Genomic DNA, 9,413 nt, shown 5'->3' on the forward strand with positions numbered 1-9,413 from the left:
AATGTTATTTGTCCAGTATACACCCCTCCAACCAGACATGCTTTAGCTACTCATTTGCTGGATGCAGAGTTCAAGTGAAGGTCAAACAAATCATAGAGAATGCAGACTATTGCAATCATCTCTGATGGGTGGTCGAATGTTCGTGGGCAAGGAATAATTAATTACGTCATCTCCACTCTCAACCAGTATTCTACAAGAGCACAGGCACAACAAACACACTGGTCTCTATGATGCAGATGACCTGAAGGCAGTCATCACTCTTTGACGTCATCACCTTGAACGACAGAAGGTATTTGCAATGGTGACAGACAATGCTGCAAACATGAAGGCTGCCTGGTCGAAAGTGGAGGAGTCCTACCCTCACATCACACCAATTGGCTGATGCTCATGGATTGAATCTGCTCCTCAAGGAAATCATCGCACTGAAAACAATGGATACACTGTACAAGAGAGCCAAGGAAATGGTTAGGTATGTGAAGGGTCATCAAGTTATAGCAGCAATAAACCGCACCAAGCAAAGTGAGAAGAATAAGAGCACCACATTGAAGCTGCCCAGCAACACCTGTTGGGGTGGTGTTGTCATCATGTTTGACAGTCTCCTGGAAGGGAAGGAGTCTCTCCAAGAAATGGCCACCCCACAGTCTGCCGATAAGGATAGCCCGATCAAGAGGATCCTCCTGGAGGATGTATTTTGAGAGAGAGTGGTAAGCAGCCTCAAACCTATAGCTAGCCATTGCACGGATCGAGGGAGACAACGCCATTCTGTCTGATGTTCAGACTCTGCTTGCAGATGTAAGAGAAGAAATCTGTACTGCCCTGCCCTTTTCACTGTTGCTCTAAGCAGAGGAAACTGCAGTTCTGAAATGCATCAAAAAGCGTGAAGACTTCTGCCTGAAGCCCCAAGTATGCTGGACCCCAAGTATGCAGGCAAGAGCATCCTGTCTGGTGCAGAGAACAACAAAACCTATGGTGTCATCACTACCGTGTCTCGCCACCGTGGCCTGGATGAGGGCAAGGTTCTTGGCAGTCTGGCAAAGTACACTTCCAAGCAAGGGCTTTGGGATGGAGATGCAATATGGCAGTCGTGCCAACATATCTCATCAGCCACCTGGTGGAAGGGACTCTGTGGATCTGAGGCTCTTTCCCCTGTTGCCTCCATCTCCCCCCCAAATCCCACCAACATCAGCCGCCTCAGAGCGCAACTGGTCTTGTTGTTCGGGAACAGACAAAAGCCGGCAACCGGCTGACCAATACAAGGGCTGAAAACATTGGTGGCCATCCGGGCAAATTTTAGGCTTTTTGAGCCTGGCAACGAGGTTGGAAAGTGACCGTGTGGATGAGGCCTCAGAGTCTGATGTTCAAGAGGTGGACATTGAGGAGGTCCAGGGAGAAGACACAGAAGCCTGAGAGGAAGACAACTAAAGCTTTAGTTTCTAGACTATCATTTTACAGATGTATGTTGAAAATGATTTTGGGAGATGCAATGGATCATTGGGGATCATTCAATATTCCCTTTTGTTGTTCAGTGAAATCATCCCATGTGAAGAGTCAACTCATTTAATTAATTAATTAACATTGGAAGGATTTTACAATTTGCAATGATGTCTACTTATAAGGTAAACAGTTTGTTTCATATTTACCATAGCATATGGAAACAATCAAACGCAAAAAACATCTACATTTAAATGGTATTAATAAAATATTCCTGTTTATTCCCACGGAAAGTTTCCACCTCTGAATATTCCCCAGAATTTGCAACCCTAACCCCCACCGCTGCCAATTCTGTCCGATCTGTAAACAGTAAAACCAGAAAGACCAGCACAAAATTATTCAACCAAGTTTCAGAAATTACCAGAATGTCCACATTGGATTGAGTAGACAGATTTTTTAAAAATCTATATTTTAAATCAAACTGGTATTTACATAAACTAATTCAAAACCGCAGCTGCAGGATTTAAAGGTCAGATGGAGTCTCTAATACAAGCATGCTATGATCAGTAGGTTACCACTTATTTTAAAATACCATAGGATTCTTTGAATTGGTATAGGCACAAGATTGTCTTGAATTGAAGGATTTTATCTATGCCTCGAGCGAGGACTTGGGTTAAAACAAGAGTCAATGAGGGTTCCTTGTTGAGGTACTGCAGTATGATAAATCGGTATTGTTATGGTAGGGATTACCTGAGTGGGACTTGGAGTGATTAGTCAATGTCTTTGCATATCCTTGAAATGTGAGGACAGGGTCCAGGCACAAAGATCATTTGGATAGACCCCATCCTCTCTGTAGAGCATATTTCGTTTCCGAAAGGCTTTAAAGTTGTGCAGAAAAGTAACTCCAGAGTCGTAAGCCAGTCATGTGGTACCAGCAACCTACTGAATCTTTCCATGCGCCGATTTAGTGATGGCACTGGGCCTGAAATAATTGGACACTTGTACGTGTCTTTCAGAGTTCCTATTAGTTAGGAAAATTATGTTTCAGCCGTTTCGAGCCAGCCATCCTCATGTCATTAAAACCCACAAACTGCGACAGTGACAGACCCCTTGTTCTGGTATAAAACAGTACAAAGCACCCTAGTAAATGTCCTGTACCCGAGCCCCAGGATTTCCCCCCCGGGAACCGAGATGTTTCTCACCATAGAGCTGCCGATTATAAAATCCATTGTGGCTGACCGAGGAGCCGGTGCATCAGACACCATCGAGGTCCGGTGATCTGAGTCCGAGGCAGAATCCCCCTGGGAAGGAATCCAGATAGGGGACGATGGCACTGGAACCTCCGAAGCCAGGAGGGAGAAGATGTTCGACAACTGGATTTGGGTCGGTCTTCCCAACGCCCAAGAAACCCCACAGCCCGCTTCCCTCCAATTGGCCTACGCAGGAGGAATGCTGGCCTACGCAGGAGGAATGCTGACAGTATCATCCGCTAAAGCAACCAAAAGTGACAGTACTGCTGCATTTTCCAATAGAGTGGGAGACTTCTTTGGGGAGGGGTCCCTTGAAGGCATTAGCCATTCAGTCAATGAGTTGATATTCACAACACATCAGAACGACATCCAGCCTGTGGTGTAGAGAAGGAGAAGGCAGGCAGGGGTGCTTTCCACAGTATATTGTGCAAGTTCTTAATCTGTTTGCTAAGAGTACGTACTTCTTCTCCTTAGTCCTCCGCAAGCAAACAATTGGCGCAAACAATTGTTGCATCGGAACTCTGGTTGGTCCACATCGTCCCGTAAAAGACATTAGTAAATACAACTCATGCCGTAAACAAAATGTAAAAATGTTCCTCTAAACGGTGAAGCCTCCATGAGAAAACATAGCAACTCAATCTGTAGCAGAGATAAGGATTTACAGGCAGAGTAAAAAACAAACAAAGAGATGATAACTGATGTATTTCCCCAGACCTATACTCTAGCCTGTTAAAATGTAACTTTCTGCAACAAACTATTTGCTCTCAAATTTGTGCACTCGCTCTCATGCACTCGTAGGGGCGTCTGCCAGACGGAACTGCAACCTGCAACTGTACCCTACCTTTAGGCATGCATAGGCTGCATTTCAAACACGTAAAAGACACACCCTCTCCCCTCAAATTAAGTGAACACTTCTGATGACATATCATGACGTATGATGAGTTGACACTTGCAGGGCAAGGGAAGAATGAATGAATGAATTTTAAATGGACCACCCATGCCCGGAAATGTGTCACTATTCCGTCCCACGGTTGTTTCAGTCATGATGGTACCACCGGTAGCTGTTGTGTGTGCTTTATATGCACAAGAGTCAATTATGACTGCATTTCATATCTTTGCTAGAAGACAACTCATCCGCTGACATCTAATGCTAGCCATCTGACGATATCAGGTAAAAGAAAAATTACAAATGTATTAGTGTGATGTCAGGGTAAGTTGTACGCACTAGTTAACGTTTCCAAAAACTAACCAAACAAAAACATCATTACTTTTACGATGTGTTTGTACCGTCATGTGCATTAGTAGCACAATTTCTAATCTACTTACAAGTGTAAGTAAAAACGAATGCATGTTGGCTTCTTTATATTGATTAAATTTTGGCTGACATTTCTAGTGGATGTACAATCATCGCAAATTGAATTATGGGGCGTTTTAGACCCCAGAGTGAACAGAATTGTACATTGGCAAACTCCATCACAAACGAGGGCTGAGGGGCTTACGTTGCCAACTTCCCTTGCTTGGCTAGTTGTTTGGACCGATGGCAAAGATGGCCGTATCGGTGCTCATCAGGTTTTGGACATAAATCTTACACAAGTTGGAAATCCCTAATTCAACAATGAGTGGTTTGGAAGGAATCAGTGGTTAACTCCAATCATTGCAAAGCAATCACTAGCCTGGTATTCAGGGGAGTGGGTGTGTGGTCCAAGTCCCGTTATAAGGGTCTCTTTTCCAAGCTTAAAGGGATAAACATTCAACATTGGCCATGCTGTCAATCCAGCATGACTTCTGCTGCATTCAAAACAACAGGAAATGCAGAACTGGGAAATCTCAGACTTCAGCGAGTTCAAGACAACTGGGAACTCAAAAAAATAGAATGAGCTACGAACTGGGAAAATACGTTTTGAACGGTCATCCAACTCGAAATGCAAGTCGGGTCTCTTTCTAGAGCTCCAATGTCATGATTCAACCTTGCCCCCCAGTTCCCAGTTGACTTGACGCACCATAAATCCAGAGAACGCCAGACTTTGATGACAAAATTTGCCCGCGAAAGACCACTGTGCCACCTTCCTGTTCAAGTGAGCACAGGACAACAAATTGAGTCCAAAAATGTATTGTATGCTGCTGCATAAATTATAAAATATACCAGGGAGATATGTATACTGTAGCTAAGAAAGTAATACTAAGTGAATGTTGTGTAGTAAGCTGTTAGTACCCCATGTGCCTCCCTAACAATTTGGTATATTCACCACTCTTAATTTCACCTACTGTTCAGACTTGGTAATGCACATGTAGCCTGTTTTAGAGAAAAGTAATCATTGAATATTCTAAGAGCTTTCATTGTCTGCTTATATACCCCCTTTATTTATCCTGCGATTCTGACTTGGTGTACAGGGAGAACACTAAGAACGGCCCATGTTCTGAATTCTCTCGCGGTACATTTCAAAAGTGCTGAACAAATAGTTGACTAGATCTGTCCAAGCTCGCTCATTAATGTCTTAAATCGCAATTACGGATTGCCTCTTATCCGCTCCTTGTCCCCTTATTCCATGGTTTGTACATCTCAGTTGTCAGTAGAAACCACATTTGGTTAAGCAAGTCAGCCATACTACCTGTCTTTTAAAGGCTGAATGAACTGTATCGCTGATAGACAAGGCTCCGCTGATAGCCAGGTGTGTTCCTACCCCTGATAGCCTGGTTCCTCTCTAGGTTTTGGCCTTTCTAGGGAGTTTTTCCTAGCCACCGTGCTTCTACACCTGCATTGCTTGCTGTTTGGGGTTTTAGGCTGGTTTTCTGTACAGCACTTTGATATATCAGCTGATGTAAGAAGGGCTATATAAATACATTTGATTTGTAGCAGTGGTAAGGTGTTGGGACAGCTTTCTGTGCAATTAATGTATTGTTCAGTGTTGTAGTGGCTTTGCTGGCATGCATTGAAGAAAAAAAAATGGTACCCCAACAAGATTCACATGCTAAATTCACCACTGCGTATAAGATGGAAATCCGCAGGTTGAACGGGCAAGACAAAAGATTTAAGTGCCTTTGAACAGGGTATGGTAGTAGGTGCCAGGCGCACCGGCTAGAGTGGGTCAAGAACTGCAACGCAGCTAGGGTTTTCACACTCAACACGCTCCCATGTGTATCAATTATGGTCTACCACCCAAAGGACACCCAGCCAACTTGGGGTCAACATGGGCCTGCATGCCACTGGAAAACTTGACACCTTGTTGAGTCCTTGCCCCGACGAATTGAGGCTGTTCTTAGGGCAAAGGGGCTGCAACTCAATATAAGGAAGGTGTTCCTAATCTTTTGTACACTCTGTGTATATTGTCAGTGTCACCCAAGCACTCATGGTGCATTTCCAATGAGGATTTACCCCAGTGTTTTACCTAAAAGGCTCAGACTTGTTTCCATCTACGCAGGTTGGCACCCGTGCCTCACTAGGCCACGGCTCCGACGGATCTGCTCGGACATGGAGCCAAGGTTAGGCCACTGGTACTTTTCAGCTGTCATTTACATAAATGGCTGTGAACACCTTCGATGGTTAACATCTTACAAAGCATCGGTCTTGATCATGCAGAGGTTGTTAATTCCTCACGGTCAGTCCTAGTTATGGAAACAATTTACCTAGTATAACATCAGGGTGTAGACAACTAGTTTAACACTGGTAACAGCAGAAAAGCAGCCTGAAAGTATCTGCAATAATTATCAAGTGAGTTAAGCTGCATACTCAGAAACACAATTGTATAATGGCAGGGGTGTTTGATTTCCTTACATTAGCATCATTACATCAATAATGCCATACTTATATTAGTAACTAGGCCTATCCTGTGTGGTGACAACAAAACGATGTTTAAGCTTTCCACATGCAGAAATACAATAGAATTTGGCTAGAATCAGTTGAGATTGTTTACTGCCAAAAATAAATGGAATTTACTACAATAATCCACGTGTAGCAGTATTTCCATCACAACTACCTACATGGGTTGCACAGTTCAACATGTACCCATGCCTATCTTTACCTGCCAAACATTGAGGAAACGTGAAACTAGATCTAAGTAAACTGATTTAGCTATTCTCTGGTTAACAATACACAGAATTAGGAATTGAGTGCCGTTAACGTTAACTATGCATGATATCATGCATTTAATTAACTGGCTAGTTACAGATCACGCCAATGTGCCATCCAGGGGTGTATTCATTACGTCTTGCAATTGAAACGGTTTACCGTTTAAAAACTAAACGGAAGGAAACGGCCCAACTGAAGTTGAAAAATGTTGAGTTGGAGTGAACGGTTTCAAACATTTTGCAACAGAATCTTCGTAATTAATATACCCCTGGTAGGTTTGTATTGAATTGCTAATATACTTTTACTAGCAACTACAATAACGTTAGACCGTACCCACTGCCACTGGGCACACACCAGTTAAATCAACGTTTTTTCCACGTAATTTCAATGAAATTACGTTCAGCCAACGTGGAATGTACGCTGAATTGACGTATGGTCTGTGCCCAGTGGGTAGGGGTGAAGCCCCAGCCAGGTCGTCAGAAAGCAGAGAATGTCTGAAGAAGCATGCATTTAACTAACCACTCAATAAACAAAATAACTCGAAATGTTGGCATCCTTTGCAATGCTTAAAATGTGCTTGTGTTCGCTTGGCAATTGTCATCTACTGCCTCCGGGCAGGCTAGCTAACTAGCTACCACCATACAAACTACAATGGTTCTAATTTAGAACTCAATTCAGAACCGCACTCACCAGGCAATGCAGTTTTGCTTGCCGCCGTCCGGACTCCTGTTGTTGTCCACGGTCCCACGATGCTTTAGGTAATTACCTAGCTAGACATTTCCGTGAACACAACAATCATATTGATAATTTTGTCGTTTTTCAGAAATGTATTTTTTTCTTGTTTTTCTCTTTATCGAATCACACAATGTACCCGAACCCCGGGAACATTTATGACTCTATGCTATTAGAACCAATGAAAAGGAAAGAGAACCTTGTAAGTACCCGCCCTACACGTTCTATGGCTGCGCAGTACGGCTTCTGCGCACATCCTGCCGCGTGCATCAAGGCTTCTGTGTGATCGCTATGCGTGCGGGACGACCGCTGCTACTGCGGAGTGCCATGATTCCGTTCCCTCAAAAGCAGGCAGTGCAGGCGACCACTCTGATGTCCTGTGTTGCTCTGCTCACTTGTGTTGTTATGAACCAATGTGGAATGTGGAAACCCACCTCAATTTCAGAGCAGCCCTTTAGGTTGGTCTACATAGCAGAACAACATCAGCAGTCTGCCTGCTTTAGGTCTGCCCTGGATTGTTTCTGCCTAGTGGCCACCATCTTGGTTGCAAGAATCAAGAAGGACTGGAGGACAAAATGGTGGCTATTTTTTCATGGGCTCCAGCAACTGCACCACTTTACATCATACCAGTGAAGTAAAATACCACAATGACGTGCCATGTCCTGGACAGTATTTCAAGCCTATAGTTGAATTTGTACAAAAAATAATGGGAAACCACTCGTGTCTTCTATGAGCAAGTTTTGGCCCCATGTAAGTGCCTTACTATAGACCAGTTACTGCTATTCACTGTCTTTTGGGATATGTTTATTCCAAAACTAACTGCAAAGCCACGATATTTAACCAAGCAATAGGTTGGAATGGTGCTATTGATAAGAAAACGTCTACATTAAAGGTTGAGAACATCATGGGTTGTCAAGGACCTGTACACACCACTCTTTAACCAACAACTAAGCTACCACCTAATGTAAAGCATTCTTCTGTCAAATCAATCCAGTTAAGAAATATGTCTATTGAGTTTGGTAAATAAAACTAGACTCCCTAAGATACAAATTGAGGGCCAATATGGCATAAACAATAGGAATTGTGTAATACTATATGTAACTCCAATGAAACTTGATAGCCAGTGGTATGACCTGAGATAGTTTGGACTGAATGGTTCTGCAAACCAATATGCCATTTACGGGTGATTTAAGAAGAAACAAAGAGTCAATCTATCCTTAGAAGCTGGTTTGACAAGGCCACAAATTGGACATATTCATGAACAAGGCGGGATCTGTAAGAGGTTCAATGACGAATGTGTCTTTTGGACAAATAACACGAGGCAGGTAAGATGGGAGGAGCTGATGTCGTGGTCAGTACAAGTAACAAATGAACTTTTCACAGAATGCACAGTGCATAACGTCACCAGTAGGTGTCCATCGTGCTGCAGAACTGCTATCCACATTTGTTTTTTGCTCTAACCCTGAGGTCAGCGTGTCCCTTGGCTGTGGACATCATGAGGAACAATGACCCAAATAAATGTAACATCAGTAAAAAACAAATTTAAAAAGAGACAGGCCTGCAAGCAAACTGTCACCATCATATGGACGAAACAGCTTGATTGAATTTGGGTACAGTAAGTTAAAGTGGGTGCGTCCATGATGATCAGCATAGCTTCTTGTAATTAAGTGTGCTTTTGACTGATCATGTTGAGAAAACCCAAGGCATTCTTGACTCATTACCGATTGGTTATCGGTGTAAAGACAGGTCTCAAAGTTCGTACAAGCTAACCAATGATTGTAGAAGAAAATAAGGTTACTCAGCCTTGAGATCCGTACCCTTAAAACAAATTTCTCTGTAAGTCTCCCATTGGCGTTAATGAATGATTTACATGAAAGTCTAATTTGTAGATTTAGGGTGTGTGTGAAACTTACTCCTCAGCCTGAACTGTCCCC

General features: G+C 43.2%; 1 protein-coding gene across 2 annotated transcripts in view; it reads right to left on the reverse strand.

Moving 5' to 3' along the window:
- LOC129857257 (uncharacterized) overlaps positions 1–7,885 on the reverse strand; it is a 54,356-nt gene extending 46,471 nt beyond the window's left edge. The window contains exon 1 of one of the 2 annotated variants that reach the window (XM_055925313.1): positions 7,438–7,885. The gene's annotated coding sequence lies outside the window, so the exon portion shown is untranslated. The remainder of the gene's footprint in view (positions 1–7,437) is intronic. The other variant, XM_055925311.1, reaches the window with a different exon arrangement.
- Positions 7,886–9,413: the final 1,528 nt, after the last annotated feature.

The sequence above is a fragment of the Salvelinus fontinalis genome, chromosome 6 (genome assembly GCF_029448725.1).
Source record: "Salvelinus fontinalis isolate EN_2023a chromosome 6, ASM2944872v1, whole genome shotgun sequence".
NCBI lineage: Eukaryota > Metazoa > Chordata > Actinopteri > Salmoniformes > Salmonidae > Salvelinus > Salvelinus fontinalis.